The sequence below is a fragment of the Petaurus breviceps genome, unplaced genomic scaffold (genome assembly GCF_028583685.1).
Source record: "Petaurus breviceps papuanus isolate PSGF00001 unplaced genomic scaffold, PetGlider_PUasm1.0 81, whole genome shotgun sequence".
NCBI lineage: Eukaryota > Metazoa > Chordata > Mammalia > Diprotodontia > Petauridae > Petaurus > Petaurus breviceps.
The window spans coordinates 460,047-478,643 of record NW_027186546.1 but is presented as its reverse complement, the minus strand read 5'-3'; the positions used below and the strand labels follow the sequence as shown (position 1 = coordinate 478,643).

Here is an 18,597-nt window from a genome sequence, read left to right as displayed (position 1 = left end):
TTCTTTGGAGTTTTTATTTGGGGATCTCTTTCTTGAGATGATTTGTGGATACTTTAAGTACCTATCTTGCCCTATGGTTCTGGGATATAAGGGAAATTTTTCTTGATAATTTATTGAAGGATGCAGTCCAGGCCCTCCTTTTGATTATGGCTTTTAGATAGTCCAATCATTCTAAAATTGTTTCTCTTGGACTTATTTTTTAGGTCTGTTTTGTTCTTTTCTTATATTTTCTTCTAATTTTTCATTCTTTGAATTTGTTTGATTGATTCTTGGTGTCTCATAGAGTCATTAACTTCCAGTTGTCCAATTTTACTTTTTAAGGAGTTGTTTTCTTCAGTGGATTTTTGTATCTCCTTTTCCATTTGACCAATTCTACTTTTTAAGCTGTTATTTTCTTTTCCAAGCTGTTGACTCTTTTTTTTTTCAGAATTCTCTTGCACCACTCTCATTTCTTTTCCCAATTTTCCTTCTACCTCCCTTATATTATATTTAATCTACTTTTTGAGTATTGTTTTACCCCATCTTTTTGCTGGTTCTATTGTTCTAGGGTTGGTTTTTGGGGGGTGCTATTTTATGACTGTTTGTAGGTGAATATGGGAAAGTCATGGAGATTTACTTCTTAATCTTCCATCTTGGCTCCTGGAAGTCTGGCACCACTGCTTAAGAACGATATTGATAACTTGAAAAGTGTGCAAAGGAGAGGATGGTGGCCGACCCTGAGTCAATGTCAAGCAAAGATTGGTTGAAGGAACTGGAGGTGTTTAGTTTTGATTAGGGAAGACTCAGGGGAACATGATAACTGAATTCAAGTATTTGAAGAGGTATTGAATAGAAGATCACTTGTTTGGCATGTGATAATAGGAATTTCTTTCATGTATGGATTGAACTAGATAACCTTGAAGGTCCATTCAACTTTCAGATTTTGTGATTCTGAGTACACCCTAGACCTGAATAAAACCTAGGCTTCAAGTGATATGTCCTAGATTGGTGGGGTATAAGCATGAAGAGTCAAAGACAATTAGAAAGAGCCTCTCTTTAGAGATCAGATCCACCAGTATATGAATATGAGATCCAAACTTGGGTCTCTGGGTGGACAGAGCACCTAGGCCTCCTGGATCCAGGGCTAGTTTGTAATTACATTAGAAACAGATAATATTTATCTAGGAGTCTGGCTTCAAAAGGAGGAGAAATAAGTTTTTTGGGGGAGATGGTTCAGATTTGAGCATATTTATAGGCATTAAGGAAGAGGTTAGAGGGTAAAGAAAGATTGAAAATTGGAGTGTGAGGGTGGTAAAGGGAGCATTTCCCAGAGAAAATGTGAATAAGGATGAAAGTAGAGTGGTCAGCTTTGTTAAGAAGAAGGGTCAACTCTTTCTCAAAGATTGGAGCAAAAGGTGAGAGAATGGTGAAAAATGGTAAGAGAATTTAGATTATAGAACTGGGAAGAAGACAGAGTTCATCACAGATGGCCTCACATTTTTTTTGGTGGGGGGAAGTATAAGACGAATACCTCTTCTGGAATAAGAGTGGAGGAGTGGCATAGGGGGCTTGAGGAGATAGAAAAAGTTTGAAACAAATTGTAGGTAGTACAATAAAGAGTCAATAAAAGAAGAATACACAACTTGACATGTAGCAGTGAGGGTCTTTTTTATTTGGGGCTAGATTACATAAATTTGTAGTAGATAAGTTAGTAGCATTTCATGACTTCCTTTAGTAGGGTTTAGAGGTACAGTGGAATGAGAATGGAGAAGGTAAATAGTGGGGAAAAAATCATAGTTGGGATTTGGAAAAATATGAATGACTTATAGGACAAAGAACTATGTAAAATTGAAGTTTTTAACCTCAGGGTCAAGATTTTGAAGGAGCCAGAGCAGGGATAGTGGTTTGGAAAAGCTGGGAAGGGAGTACTTGCAGGTTATGGTGAGAATTGAGAATAGGTTTTGGAGAGGTGAGGCACAGGGAGAGAGGGAAGAATAGAAGGTTATGCTCAAATAGATGAATTCCAGATGTAGCTCTGGATCCTGAGGCAGAAGACTTATGGATGATGATGATGATACTAGGAGTATGACCATCTCTCTGTGTGTCTGAGGTACAGTGAAGATGCAGATCATTGGCATTAATAATGGTAATAAACTAAAAAGCAAGGTTATTTGAAGGAACATCGACATATACTGAAGTCCCTAAGAAGAAAGGGAAGGGTTGGGGGGAGAGGAAGATTGTGTACTTATTACTGAACTCCTTGAGAAAGGAAGGAAAATTATGTTAAGATTCAGCAGATTCAGCACTAGGATCTAGCCAAGGATCCATATTTATTTATATCTATGTCTGTGTCTATGTCTATGTCTGTCTATGTCTATATCTATCTATATCTCTAGCTATATACATATACACACATGTGTATGTATATATGTATGTATGCATACATATATACACACATATGGAGTGAATCTCAAAGGAAAAGAGGTTTCTGAGAGATAATAGGTAGGTAGAAGGTCTTCACAATACCTTCATTTAAGGATGCATAGAAGCATAAGATAGCAGTAGCAGTAAGGAGGAAGAAGCTTATTTCCATTTCTCCTGGATGCCTGTGTGCGTGCGTGTGTGTGTGTGTGTGTGTGTGTGTGTGTGTGTGTATGTCTGTGTCTGTAGGTGAGGATGAAAGAAGGAATATCCCGTAATGGAGAGGGAGGTCAAGGATGTAGTGTTTTCTTGGGGTGGAAGACTGGGCATGTGGTCAAGTTTCTGTAGTTTTAAGGAGATGGAAGAAGAGTGAGAGAAGTCAAATATGAAAGACAGTTTCTTAACAATAGAAGAGAAGCTTCATGAGGCCCAGCAGGATTGGGACAGAGCAGGAGTAAGGCTGACATGGATGGGGATGAGGAAGTGAAAAGTGGTAGCAGGACAGAGGATTTTTCACATCTGTAGCCTACATCTCTGAATCACTGGAATTCTGAGTGGAGGGGGTCTCCTAGATGGTGGACTTTAATAATTGCTAGCTATGGAACTTATACTGATGACTCTAATAGTTCATTAGAAAGTGGAAAAATAGGTGACTGTGTGAGGTTCCGAAAAGGAGGGTCATGAATTACTTAAAGCTGCTTAACATCTATGGGCTTCAGTTTCTTTATCTGTAGTGAGAGGGTAAGGGGTTAGGTTAGATTTACTATAAGATCTCCTCTAGTTAAAACTTTTGTGATCCTTGGGTCATAAGGAAAAGGTTTACACCTCATCAGAAAGGCCTTAGGTTTAATCCCCAACAGTATTTTGTTTAACTCTGCACTAGAGGGAGCAACATTGCTGCACATGAAAGCTCAACATTCTAAAAATAGGAGCTTTATGACTTTATATTGATAACTACAACATTTCAGAAAATAAAAGATAAACAATAGGAACATTCTCAGTCCTTGATGACAAACCTACTATGCATGTCCAATTAGGTTAAGCACCTTTTAGACATAAAAAGGGAAAGATGAGCCTAAATTAATGAGGATCCTCATGACATTATATGTGGCCAGGTCAGCATACGTGTGTTGTTTCTGGGAATGGAATGGAAGTTCCTAAGGTTGGAATTTCAAGTTCACAAATTTTAATGGTATCAAGGAAAGTAGCACAAATTTTCCTCACACATGTTGCTCACCTCCTAAAAGGGATATATTATGAATACTACCATATTTCCTTCCTAGGGTAACCTAAAGCACAATTCCTTCATCTAAGTATTCGGCACAGATGAGGTGAGAATCTTGATGATAATAAAAATAAGCCACATTTCATCTTTTATTTCAATTTTGTTTTACCTTTAGGTCTACATTATTTCCCTCTCTAACCTCCCAGACTGAAACTGAAATGACTGAACCTCTCCGGAAGTAAGTAAAACAAAATTCATTACAAATGCATATAGTAATTAAAATAAATACCTGCATTAGCCAGGTCCAATATACCCGTATCTATGTCTCAGTCTATACTCTGAGTCTATCACCTCTCTATCTGGAGGTGGGTAGTATGTTTCCTTATGAGTCCTCTGGAACTGTGGTCAATAACTGTGTTGATCAGAGTTCCTAAGTCTTTGCAAGTTGATTGTCTTTACAGTATTGTTATTATTGTAGAAATTGTTTTCCTGGTTCTTTACTTTGCTTTGCATTAGTTTATATATATATTCCCAGTTTTTTTTTCCTAAAACCATCTCTTTCCTCATTTCTTACAACATAATAGCAGTCTGTCACGTACATATACCATAACCTGTTCAACCATTCTCCAATTGATGTACATGCTCCTCAAATCCTAATTCTTTGTCACCACAAAATATTTTTGTACATGTGGGGCCTTTTCATCTTTCTTTGATCTCCCATGGGGTACTGACCTACTAGAATATCACTGAGTCAGGGGCTATGTGCAGTTTAATAGTTTTTGGACATAGTTCCAAATTGCTTTCCAGAATGCCTGGACTACTTTATAGTTTCATCCAAAGTCCATTAATGTATAACCTTTCCAGAATTTGTCATTTTCTTTTTTTGTCAAGTGTGTCAATCTAATGGGTATAATATGATAACTCAGAGCTGTTTCAATCTTCATTTCACTAATTATTAATGATTTAGAGCATTTTAATGTGGTTATTAATAAGCTTGGATTTCTTCCTCTTCCTATCATTTGACCACTTATCCATTGGGAAATGAAAGAATTTACATTTATATAGCACTTTGTGGTTTACAAAATGTATTCCTTAAAACAATCCGATGAGGCAGGTAGTGCAGATATTATAATATCATTTTTATAGTTAAGGAAGCATAGGTTCAGAGAGAATAAGTGATTTGCTCACAGACATATGGTTAGTAAAGGCCAGTCAATCCATCAACAACTTATTTATATTTCTTAAGTGCTTACTGTACTCCAAGCCCTGTGTTTAGCAATGGGGATACAAAGGAGGCTAAACCTACCTAGGTTCCAAAGACATCACTTACTAATGAAAGAGACAATGTGTAAGTAAACTAATTACATACAAAATATACACAAAATAGAAGGAAGTTAATATCAGAGGGGAAGGTACTAGAAGGACAAAGACCTCCAGGAGAAGGTCTTAAAGGAACCCAGGCAAAGTAAGAGGCCTGGGTAAGAAGTAATAGCATTCCAGGGAGAGGAGCTGATATGGTATATGTAACGTCCCAGGAGGAACAATAACTGTTTCTATGTGGCTGCATGGAGGGAAGTAAATTGTCATCCTGGAAAAGTAGGAAGGGGTCAGGTTATGAAGAGTTCAAATGACAGACAACTTCATATATAACCTTGGAGGTAATAACAAGTCATTAGAGTTTATTGAGTGATGAAGTGGGGGAGGGAGGATGATATTGTCAGACCTAACATTAAAAAATCACTTGGGGGGGCAGTTTGGAAGAATGCCTTCTGTTTTCATTCTTGAGAATACCTTTTGTAGTTTAGGTATTAATTACTATGTAAATGTGTGATATAATTCATTTATAAATTTGTTTTACTTATATTTTTCTCTTTGGGTATTATTTCATAGCAACCTGATTTGTTTTTATGAGATTGGTATGTTTAAAAGTTCTATTTCTTTTTTTGTTAGTTAATTATTTTATAATTTTTGTAGATATTCATTGGCTTTCTCTGTCAGTTATGCTGGCATATAATTGTATATAACAGTTTTTGACAATTCTTTTTCTTTCCTCTATTTTGTTACTTTTATTTCCTCCTCTTTTTCTTCTTGAAGTTAGGTCAGGTAATAAATTAGCATCATCTATTTCTTTTTTTTTTAGTCTTCTCAAAAAACTAACTCAGTTTTATTTGCCACTGTTATTATGTTGTTGTTCAATCATTTCAGTCATGTCTGACTTTTTAGGACCTCATTTGGGATCTTCTTATCAAAGATACTATAGTAGTTTGTCATTTTCTTGTGCAACTCATTTTACAGATGAGGAAACCGAAGCAAACAGTGTTAAGTGGCTTGCCCAGGATCACATTGTTAGTAAGTGTCTGAGACCAGATTTGAGTTCAGGAACATGAGTCTTCCTGACTCTAGGTCCTAGATGCCCCACAACTGCTACAGTTTTATTTAAATGTTCAAATCTGTTTATATCTTTTAATTTTCAAGATTTTGTCATTGTATTGGAGTTGTTAATTTGTTGATTTTCCAACAAGGCAGCATGGATATAGAGCCAGTGTCAAAACTCAGAAGACATGGGTCCAAAGCCTTTCTCTCACACATTGGCTGTGGGATCCTGGAGAGTTCATTAACCTCTCAGTACTCTAGGCAACTCTATGAGTTGCACAGAAGGTGTTGAAATGAATTAGTAGCAAAGTTTCCTCACCCTGGCTGTTCTCTATGTCAATGAAATTACAGGACCTATCTCTATTCTTACTTTGTTTATTTTTTCTAGTCTTTTAAAATGTATGATTTATCAAGTTTATACAACAATTCATTCACTTATCTGTTTTTCTTATTTGTTTTTCTGTTAGTTTTATGAAAAGACCATTAAAGTTTCATACTGTTACTGTGCTACTGCCAATATCTCTTTAAACTTTGCTTAGCTTTTTCTTTCTTTAAAAAAATGATAGCAAGAAGTACCTACTAAAACCAAGCATTGCTCTAGCAATGGAGATATGTAAAAAAAACCCCCTAAATCCATGAAATCATGGATACTTCAAAGTGAAAAAAGTCCTTTGATGTAAAGAGAAATGAATCAAAGATGTTCTGGTTTCAGTTCACACAAAAGCATTCCAGATTTTTGGAACTTATTATCTTCCTCATTCCCTCTCTCCCTTACCAAACTTCCTTATTTCTGTTAAGTGAATTACTACCAGGTGGTACAGCAGATAGAGAGTACCAGGCCTGGAGTCAGGAAGACCCATCTTCCTAAGTTCAAATCTGACCTCAGATAGTTACTAACTGTGTGACCCTGGGCAAGTCACTTAAAGTTTCCTTGTCTGTAAAATGAGCTGGAGAAGGAAATGGCAAATGCCAAGAAAACCACATGGATGGCACTAGCATGCTACTGTCCATGAGATTAAAAGGAATTGGACATGACTCTGTTGTACAACAATGACAACAACTGCAATTAAAGACTTAGAGAATTGCCTAGAGCACTGAAAACTTAAGTGACTTGTCTAGTGTCCCACAGTCAGCATACATCAGAGGCAGGACTTGAATCTAGGTCTGGGTTTGAATCCAATCATCTTCGAATGATGCATCTAGGTGAGGCAATAGATAGAGGATGACCCCATAGTTAGGAAAACCTAAGTTCAAATCCAGGATCTGACATTCCTAGCTCTGGCACTCTGGGTTAATCACCTCTGTCTAACTCAATTTTCCTATTTGTGAAATGGAGAAAATCATAGTACCTACCTCCTAGAGTTGTTGTGAGAATAAAGTTAGATCATAGCTTATAACTTGAGGTAGTTAACTGCTTTGCAAACTTTAACATTCTGTATGAATGCCAGGCATTTATGATGATCATTATTATTCCATAATGCTATACCAAAACTATGTTCAAAAGAATTTCAGGTGAGTCTTTAAGGTCTGGACATCTTCAGTAATATGTAAAATACCAATATAAAAATATGATGGGATTTTTAAGCTTCCAGTATTCCTGGATGCTTTGGTCTCATAGAGAGAATGATAAATTCTGATAAATGTATTGGTAAAGTGAGAAGAAAAGCTTCAGAATGACACAAATTCCAAATATAATAAAAATTATAGCACATTGTCAGATTTAGTGCTACTAATCTAATTACCAAGGAGTTATTTGATTAAGGTAGACAATAATAATAACAAAATTAATTTAGAAGAATGAAAGGCCTTTGAACCTCAAGGGAATGAAGCAGTATGTCCAGATGTTACCCAATAGTAGGTCATAAAAGACTAACCTAAACTATTTGAAATCAGTTTAAAAATAGTAAAGTAGATTAGTGAAACAGATTATGGAGGCTAGAATCAGAAACAATCAGATCCAATAAAACAATGTTCAATAAACCCAGGAACTACAAGTACTTGGGGAAAGACTCCTTGTTTCAGGAGAACTGCTAGGAAAACTAAGCATGAGCTTGATTAAAAAATAGGTTAGATCAGTGTTTTCTACAATTTTTACCTCAGTAGATTCCAAGTAGACACCTGAGCTAACATGTAACATATTTTTAGAATTGGAGAAAAATGATGGAGATAGCTTTCATAAGTATGATTATAAGAAGAATTCTTAACCAAATAAGGAATGTAGATGATCATAGAAATAAAATAGATAATTTTAATGACATAAAATTGAAAATATTTTCAACGAGTAAAATAAATGAAGTCAGGATTAAGAAGAAAACTGGAAATTAAAAAAAAAACTTTTCCTCAAATATCATCATGAAAAATTTGATATTTAAGAAAGGTAGGGAAGTAACACAAATAATAAAATAGTCAATATTTATATAGTGCTTACTGTAATACATGCTTTACATTTATTATCTATTTGATTCTCACAATAACCCTGAAAGATAGGTGCTATTTTTATCCCCATTTTTACAGATGAGGAAACTAAGGCAAAGAGAAGTTAAGTGACTTGCTCAGGGTCACTCAGATAAGTAAGTATCTGAGACTGAATTTGAGCTCAGATCTTCCTGACTCTGAGCCCAGTTCCAGTGCGCTACCCACTATACCATATAAGCTGCATCAAATACATAAGTTCTCTTACCAGGCTGCTTCTTGTCATTTCCTAATAGGCAAACGATCAAAGAACATGAAAAATTCTCAGCATAACTGCAAACTATTTAACAAAATATCAAATATTGCTCAAAATCAACCAATCAACAAGCATTTATTAGGAGCCTACATGTATCAAGCAATGGTCTCATTGCTGGGGAGGCTAAGACAAAAATGGAACAGCTTCTTCTTTCAAGGACCTTATTTTTAAAGTGTCTTGTCATTTTTAAAGCACTGCGATAAAGTTAGTTTTGATGATAATGATGACTAGAAGTAAATCACGAAATAATAAAACAATTATAAACTGAAACAATATTGAGATTTTTCTCACACCTGGAAACTGTCAATCAAGAAATGTTAATAGTTAATATTGGGGAGGCTTTGGGAGTCAAGACATATTACTTATACTCTTGGTAGGGCTGTGAATTAGTCAATTCTGTTAAATAATTTAGGCTTATGCAAAAATGTGACAAAAATGCCTATACCATTTTATGCAGAGATCCCATTACTAGTTACACATCCCAAGGACCTAAGAGACATAGAGTTCTCATATTTGCCCAAAATCTTCATAATGTCACTTTTTTTTGTTATAGCAAATAATTGGAAACTGAGCACCCATCAACTAGGGAATTAATTACTAAACAAATTGTGGTACAGGAAAGAAATGGGGGGTATTGTAATTCAGTTGTGTCTGATCCTTCATGACCCCATAGACCATAGCAAGCCAGGCCCTTCTGTCCTCCACTATTTCTCAAAGTCTGTCCAAGTTCATGTTTATTGGTTCCATGGTACTATCTATCCATCTCATCCCCTTCCATGCCCTTTTCCTTTTGCCTTTAATCTTTCCCAACTTCAGGGAATGAGTTCTGTCTTCTCATTATATGGTCAAAGCATTTAATCTTCAGCTTCAATATTTGACTTTCCAGTGAGTATCCTGAATTAATTTCTTTAAGTGTTGACTGATTTTATCTCCTTGTTGTCTAAAGCGACTCTTAAAAGTTTTCTCCAGCACCACAATTCAAAAGCATTGATTCTGTGGTGCTTAGCTTTCCTTATGCAGTCCAACTCTCACAGCCATGCATTGCTACTGGAAAAACCGCAGCTTTGACTATACGGACCTTTGCTTTTTATTATGGGGTCCAGATTTGCCATACAGAATATTATTGCATAATAAGAGACTTGAGGATATAAGGGAATCAGAAAAACATAGGAAAGTATAATTATTGAAACAAGATGCAGAACGGCTACAGTAACGTGAAGAGAAAGAACACAAAGTCTATATCGTCTCATCATTAACCTGGACCTCAAGGAAGACACAAGAAGCTTCATCTCTCTCTTTTTGCTAGAGAGGTGGCGGATAACGAGTATGGAATGTTTCATATGTGGTGCTAGTTTGTTATGACTGTTTTTTTTTTCCTTACAAGGAAAGGCTAACTATGGATTGGTGTAGAAGTATCTGCATATGTGACTGGAGGGGTATGAAAGAAAAGCTGAAAACATTAACAAAGCTTTAAAAATTTATTATTATTATTATTATTTCATTCTCATCTTTTTTTCTTGGGGTTCAAATACAAACAATCTGAGGTCAATTAATGGTCCAAGTATTATTTTTTAAAAGTAAGTCTTTGTGTTCCATTGTACAGATGAAAAAAAAAAGACTGCTTTTTTTCCCCTTTACAACTGAATAAGAATGCTGAACTATAAGCCTATCTTCTTTAGATTCACTGAAAACATCTTCAACATAACTCCAGTAGCAGACAATATGAAAGGGATGAATGTACCTCATCCTGTTTCCACATAGTTTTAGTTTCTTCCATTAGGTCTCTATATTTTGAAAGCTGTAGTTTAGTGTATATAAGTAAGGTGATATTTAATTAAAGAAACTATTGTTCCCACTGTTTATGGACCACAGCATTTTATGTCTTTGTGGTTGTGGGTAACAGTTCTGTCTGTTCTGATGCCCCAGTTCCAGTAAAGTATATTTGGCTATAAAATTAAAACTATGTAGAGATTGGATGAGGTATATGGCATTTTTCTTGTCCTGTATGCTACTGGAGTTATCCTGAGGATGTTATCAGTGAGTCTAAAGAAAATCAGCTTGTATCTCAACATTCTTATTTTATGATATTTGGGGATTTGTAATTTTAGAGTGTGGAGATTTGTCTATTAGTTTATAAAAAGAAAGTAAGCTTGTGGTTCATAATTCTGTTGTTATTCAGTTTCAGTCATGTCAGACCTTTCATGACCTCATTTGTGGTTTTCCTGGCAAAGATGCTGGAGTGGTTTGCCATTTCCTTCTAGCCACCTGTTATATCTTTCTAGATACATTGTTATTATCATCATGATTATATTATCACAATCATCATCACTGTTATTAGCAAGAATGGGGTCATGTACAACATTATAACTAGCTCAACATAGGCATCCAATTAGAATGCTTTTAGGACCAAAATAAAAATTCTGCTTTCTTCTATAAGTTGTCATGTTCAAATTTTTCAGATTCTTTAAATTCTTAATTTTACTTGGAAGCAAGCCCCAGTATATTTCAGTCTTAAGTTCTTTAAAATATCCAATTTTTGTAATATAGAACTCTTAGAAAATTTTGCACAAATACAGAAGGGCAAATCAGCCCAACAAATAGCTATTAATTGTCTATTATTTCAGTCAAGCAGGAAAACATTTCAAGAATCTGTTAACAGAATTTTACTGAGCCAGTTTCTAACCTGAGAATGAAGAAATAGCAGGTCAGAGATAAAGTACCAGTAATCGGGTAGCCATTTAATTAATTAGTTTCATTATGAGGAACAGATTTGCAAATTTGGATTTCTCTTGATTAGAATTCTACCTTGAGGAAGTGAAGGCAGAGACTATATACATAAATCATAAATGGAAGGGAGGGGAAAGGTGGATTACAAACAATTGTTTCCCAGGGCTTGAATGGTTTCCCAGAATAAGTCCACAAATCCACAATACAATTCTGGAATCAAGTCTTTGGGGGTTGTGACTACCCCTGGCCTTCAAGGCACAGAACCAAAGTTCTGTGATGTTCTACAATCTTTGATTCCCTTCACTTAAGGTACACAGGCACAAGAATGCTAGTAATTGTGGGAGCATCGTCAAGGGTTTGTTTGATCATTTCAAGCCCCATTGTTAATTCTGATGCCCCAAGTCAGAGAAGCAGCTCTTGAGAAATGTAAATTATTAGCATATTCATTATACATATCAATTAATATAAAAATCACACATTACTATCTACCAAGAACTGTACAAGGTACTGGGGATGCAAAGACAAAATTGAAATAGATTCTGACCTTAAGGAACTTTCATTCTTGGAGGAGAGACAGCATTTTCATATATTTGTAAGGCACTCACTAGGTCTCTGGAAAAAAAGGCAGATATAAAAAGTGGATAGTGACTACATATGGACACATAACTTTATATAATATAAGAGAGCAAAGTGCTCTGAGAAATTTAAGGAAGGGATCCTTATTAGCTACATGTTAGAGATGGAGTTAGGGAAGGTTCATTGAAGATATGACATGTCATTTGTGTCTTGAAGGAAGAACAGGATGCCATTGAGGAGTGAGTGAATCAGTGTGTGTGCATGTGATTTAGTCAATTCACTTATTGGGGTCAGTAGGAACAAAGACACCAAGGCAAGAAAGACCAGGAAGTAGTTCAGTTTGTCTGGAATAGAGGTTTCCTGAAAAAGTTGTGGATGAATTGAGGCAGGAAAAATAAAGGGCCTTTAATAGCAGCAGGTAGATTGTAATTACTGATACCACATCTACAAAGGCATTTTGTTTACATATTTTAGTTTTAAATACAAACTGCATTATGTCATATTTGTCAGAAATCTATTTTGTAATTAAGTTAGAACATGAATAGTTATCTTGCCTAGCACAAGTTTTATTTTAAACAAGTTATTTTTTTTTTAATTTCTGCAGGTTATGTGCCATCAATCCTATGCTATTTTGGTCCTGCCTACTCCAGGTATAATCTAGGAGGTAAGGACACTAGAGATAAATGCCTCCTGATTTCAGAGAGAGAACTCTCCATACTGTAGGCTTTTATTTACTGGGGAGACTTGCCCTGATCTTGGGAGTGGCAGAAGAGCCTGACTAAGTCATGAGCTGGTTTCTTCCATCCCTTGTACTTGTGGGGAGAGGGAAGGTGAGTGAGGATTTGAGAACTTGGTAGGAGACTTTGAAGGGAAGTTGCAAGGGCCTGCTTTCTGTCATCAATGACCTGGGAACATCAGCAGTAAAGAGGCTTGCCTTCTGACAGGATCTGATGCTTCTGAAATTCATTGTTGAAATCCACTCTAGCTTTAGAGGGCACCTGGTGAGTTTTCATTTTTTCCTCTTCTCCATTTCCCTCCTTCTGTTCCAAGATTATCTGTTTCTCTTTCTGTATTTAAATGTTTCCCTTGTCTCTTTATGATGAAGCTGTCAACCATCTTCATTGCTAAACTAGAAAAAAACTAGAATCAAAACCCTTAAACTAAACTATTGCTAAACTAGAATACAGTTGGAGGGATAATTGTGGCTCCTGAGAGAAAAAAAAAGATTTAAAACTGATATTTTGCTAGAGCAGGTTTTCTAGCTAAAGCCTTGAGCTTTTGTTGTTCAGTAATTTAGTCATATCGGACTCTTCAAAACCCCATGGACCTAGCATACCAGACCCTTTTGTCCTCCACTAACTCTCAAAGTCTGTCCAAATTCATGTTTGTTACTTCTATGATACCATCTACACATCTCATCCTCTGCTGTCCCCTTTTCCTTTAGCCTTCAACCTTTCCCAACGTCAAGGCCTTGAGCTAGATTAGACAATTATAAATTCTTTTTTACAATTTCCTAAGTCAGAGAGAATACTTTGGCTGCAGGGGGTGGGGTTGGATGGGGTAGAGAGGGCAGAGATGCAAATGAATCAGAAGCAATGACTGTGTCTAGTTCACGACTCAGACTGGTATTGAGGCGGTTATAAACCTTCATTGCTCAGCCTGGTTTGAAAGAAAAATCACTACCAAGAGGGGTAGATCAGAGGGAGTAACCGGAGAAAATGTCACACCAGAAGGGTAGGGAGGAATAGCTTGGTGGTGGGTGGGTGGTGAAATAACGTTGTCTGTTTCCCACCAGTATAGTTAGAATTAGACCTAGAGGGTTGCTAATAGAAAGGGTGTTTTTTTAAACTGGACCTAAGATTTTATTGGTAGGGAACTCCCCCTGAGGAAACTCCCTCTACCAATGCATGTCAGCCTACTCCACACATTAAAGTCTTAGAGAGTTGCCTATAGTTCCCTCTTTTCTCAGGGTTACATAGCCATGAGACTTGAATGTGTCTTCTTAACTCTGAAATAACCTCTTTCACAATTGATTCCCTTTTACCAGGTTGCTTCTTACCATCATTACTAATTGCAAAGTATCTTTTGGTTTCCAGATTGGAAACCAAGAAAGTGTTTTCCTCATTACAAAGGTAAGGTGCTTTTTTTGTTTTTGTCTTTGTATCTCTGGGGTCTTACATAGGGCCTGGCACAAATTCAGTGCTTAATAAACACTTATTAATAGGTTGACTTGACAGATTAGATGAGAGTGTAAGGCTACCTTAACACATTGGCAAAAATGAAGGGACAACTGAGGTTAATTACCTGATCAATTTACTACAGAGCAGAATATAATCTCTGGTGGTCACCATCGAGAGTAGCAATTTAATACATCAAACCGTCCTAAAAGAGGGAAAGATTCCTCCCCTCCCTTCCCCTCCCCTGCCCTTTTCTTGTGGACAGACCAACTAATTGTTGCAGGGATAAAAGAACTTGTCTTTTTCTAGAGACCCTAGGGAAACTCAGCTAAGGGCATCAGTATGTGGGCACTTGAAGTTAGGGCTGGGCCCCTCTATCTCCTATATTGCAGAACAAGGGAACAAAATCCTGACTTCTTTTAACCACAAATTGCTGCTTTGCATAAGCAGAGACGTCAGTCTCCGTCTGACACTGCAATCAATAAGTTTGTTCCACCGTTTCTCTGGCCAAAAGCGAAGTGTGCTTCCTCTAAAAGTACAACTACCTTCTGCAGAGTTTAATTCCTTTCCTGGAATTCCCAGGGACTGAGAAGTCTACCCTAGAAGAGCTGGAGTACAACTCCGTTTATGTAATTAGGTCTGCTTCCTTTCGGGTTTTTTTTTTTTTTTTTTTCAAATTTAAGCCCACATGAGGAAAGGCTGCTGTCATTCACCTGTCTCTTGGAGTTAACTCCGAGGCCAATGTCCATACTGGGTGTTTGAGGCTGATGTTGACATCACGTGGGAGTCATGCCACCGCCTGCTAGCTCTTTCCTATGGCTCTGGGAACCCGGCTTTTAAAAATTTATATAGTAACTAAAATATATATTTAGTGAAACATTCTGAATGTCAGGGAGATAGAGTCAGGGAGATCTATACCGTCTTTCTTTCTGTAGCTTCAGTTAAGGCGTCGGTGGGTGAATTGTTTAAGAGGATCAGAAAAGGTGGTTTACTTTTTAAGTTTTTTTTTATAGAGGATTTTTAAGAGACGAAGAGGTGGAGAGTCACCCACTCCACTCATGGGAACCAACCTCCCCCTTTTTAGGAGCTAAGTTTTGTGCTTGCGTGATCCCTTTAGCTCCGACCTTGCTCAGGAAGAACCTCAAAAGTAGTCAAGCATCTTAGAGGGCACCCAAGACCCAAAGAAATGTTCCTGTCACATACGATACAGCTGCTTAGCTATCCTACACACTCAATGGTATTCCTTTAGGGAAACACTGTGAAATAAATGGCCCTTGTCTCAAATCTATTTCCTTATGTGGCTAATAAGACTATGTGTCTACATGCACGTAGTGATTCCATTAAAAAAAATCACATTACAAACCAGTACTTTATTTTATGTGTCTTTGATACTGAAAATGCAATTCGTGAGAATCTTCATATTGAGTGGCTTTCAGAGACTAAATCAGTTCAGCAAAGGAATGCTATACTAAATTTTAAAATATACCCAGAAGAACGTTTAACCCTAGAGAGTTTGTACCTCAAGCGGGGTCGCTAGAAAGGAGGCGATTAGCATTTGGGACAAGGTTGGGGGTGGAGGATGGAGGGAGGGGGGGGGTCTTAAATCGGATGCCTTCTCTCGATGTCTCTCGTTCCATTTCCTGCCTCTGAAGCAACAGTGTCTGTCTGTGCGAGAGAGCACTTCGTGCAATTTAGAAACTCGATAGGAGGCAGCAGCTGATCTCAGACCACCCTAAAAATAATTCGCGGCAGGGCTCTACGTGCTTCATTCGCGAAGGCAAACTCTACCACCCAAGTTAATACTCCTATAGTAAGAGGGCAGCACGGGCTCTTAAAAATTCTTTTAAGACTAAAGGTAAGCGACGCATTTTGGTCTAACTTTTCAGCAACCGCTGGGAGGGAGTCTAATCTTTTTCTCCCTCTCTAGTACCCCCAACCCCTTCTCCTAACCCCAGTGACTTAATCTACAGGACCTTGTGCGGGCTTGCACGGAGCCTTGGGGGAGGGGGAGAGAGTGAGTGTGAGAGTGTGTGTGTGTGTGTGTGTGTGTGTGTGTGTGTGTGTGTGTGTGTGAGAGAGAGAGAGAGAGAGAGAGAGAGAGAGAGAGAGAGAGAGAGGGGGGGGGAAGATGCGAAACCTAGAAGCTGCCTTTCCTGAACCAATGGAAAACATTCAAAAGTCTCTGTGCGCTTCTCTTCCTTTCCCCATGGAATGATTTCTCGGGTTGTTTTCCAGTGTTTGGGGGTATTAGGAGTTAAGTCGTTTGGGTGGAAACAAGATCTTGAGAAAATTTAGCAAATTAGTGTTCGTGGAGAAGGTAGCAGCACAGGTGTCTCCGTAGTGGTTTTAAGCAGTAGCAAGCACGTGGCCATGTCATTTGTTTTTTACCTTACGTATTTATTGCGACCCATTCTTGCTTTTTTTTATCCTTCTAAAAATGGAGAGTCTCCACAGTCACTTAAAAGCAGTAGAGTAAACCTAGTTCTGGCCACCAAATGGCTAACTAGTGTTTATTTTGACTAGTTGGTTGTCAGAGTTTTCAATCCTCAGACATTTCTTCAATAATTTTTTTTCTTTAAAAACTGTATCTGTTGGTCGTTTTGTTGATGATTTCTACAAAATAGAGGACAATGAGGTACCTTCTCCAACCTCTTGGTGAGGAAGCTCTAGCCATGGATAAGAAGATTACATTTAAAATTTTATGGTTTGCACACCTATAGAGATTGAGACAGTCTCTGAATAAACACAATGGCTTGTTCGAAGCTATAAAACTTTGCTGAATTGAACTGCATAGCCAACATACAAATTTACTTTGTCCGTAAGATTATTTTTAAAACATTGCTTATGATACCTATTCTAGGTTGTGAAAATATTTTTTAAAAGTCTAGAAAATAGAGACTCTCTCAGAAGTAATGATTTGTGTGAAGTACTAGAGAAGGATGGAAAATTATATTAGTCATTTTACACTTAGAATTTAAGAAGCCAGTTCACAATAACACTTCCCTTTGTTCCTTACAACCCTCAGAATTTTTTTTTTAAGTGTTGCACCTTCAGTGGAGGTTGGATTGTTGGAAAAGTAAATGACATGATTATCAAACAATACTTATTTACAAATTTGGAACAACAATACTTTATAGTTCAGATTGCCATAGTCCCATTTTCAGATGAAGAAATGAAGAAGTCAAAGAACCAAATGACCTGGTAATTCTACATGGTATTTTGATAGCAATAACTGAATTCAGGTCCCTTGACTTTCAATATTTATCCATTTTTAAAAATAGGAATATTTATTAGTAATTTTGCTATGGAATTAGTAATTAATGACCTTTAATGAATTTTAGTGTTCTATGCCCTCCCCCCCCCCATTTAAAGTTAGGGATACTGTTGAAAATTATCTCAATGCATGCCTCAACATTTTTTATTCATGTTGCAGAAGACTTAGTTGCATTAATGCTTAAAATGGGACTAAGACTTCTGGGACACCTTGTACACAGTTGATCTTAAAATATTGCTTGAAAACATCAATATCCCTAATATGCAAAAGGTATTTGGTATTTTCAAAAATAAGTTTGTTTGAAATTTTTTTATATTACCAGAATTTAATCATTGGCATCTTTTTCAAATACATTTTGGGAACCTGTAAATGAAAAAATAAATACTACCTACTCTCCTGAAAGAACTGTCATCATCATCAAAAATATTTGACTTTCTTATCCTATATTTTTCTTTCTTACCCTATATATTTTAAAAATTTAGTAAATCTAAATCTTTTCCCTTGCAGGCCACCCAAACCCCATAGAGTTATGAAATTAACTTGCATTTTATGATTTGACATTCACCAGCAAGACTGGATTATGCCTTTCCATTATTGTGGGAAAAACATTTCAGCCTAGGACCACTTGATCAATTACACTCTGTAATGTCACAGCCTTGCAAAGAAGTGTATGTGTTTGAAAAATGTCAAGAATTTTACTCAGGAACAGAAATTTTGCTTCCTGAATAGCAATCACGGATGCACTTGAAAATAAATTTCTTTGCCTTAAGTAGGATATTGGTCTAGTCCAGGGAATCACTATCATCACATAAAAGCTTTACTGAATACGTATGTGTTCAGAGTATACAGCATGCCAAAATAAATAGGAAGAATCCCCTGCTAGAACTCTTGGTATTCACCCCGTTATCTATCACATACCCATCTGAAGGAATGGTGAATCATTTCCTAGAATCTATCCGTTTTTGTAGTCAGAGATGGCTAGTAAGAATGAAATGCTCTGAGGCATCTTATATCATGATAAATTTTACCATCAATTAATATTGAAAGTGAACACTGAATGAACTCTATGAGGATCTTGCTACACACACAGTGTTATATATATCTCACTCTCAGTGCC

The 18,597-nt window shown here is 36.8% G+C and overlaps 1 protein-coding gene across 5 annotated transcripts in view; it reads left to right on the top strand.

The window, feature by feature from the left end:
- The first annotated feature begins 12,738 nt into the window (after positions 1-12,738).
- The window catches only part of LOC138176098 (ATP-binding cassette sub-family C member 9-like), a 204,682-nt gene continuing 198,823 nt past the window's right edge, over positions 12,739-18,597 (top strand). The window contains exons 1-3 of one of the 5 annotated variants that reach the window (XM_069106824.1): positions 12,741-13,030; positions 14,077-14,161; positions 15,859-16,061. The gene's annotated coding sequence lies outside the window, so the exon portion shown is untranslated. Of the gene's footprint in view, positions 13,031-13,705; positions 13,764-13,957; positions 14,162-15,858; positions 16,062-18,597 lie in introns of those variants that run through there. The other 4 variants (XM_069106826.1, XM_069106827.1, XM_069106828.1 and 1 more) reach the window with 4 other exon arrangements.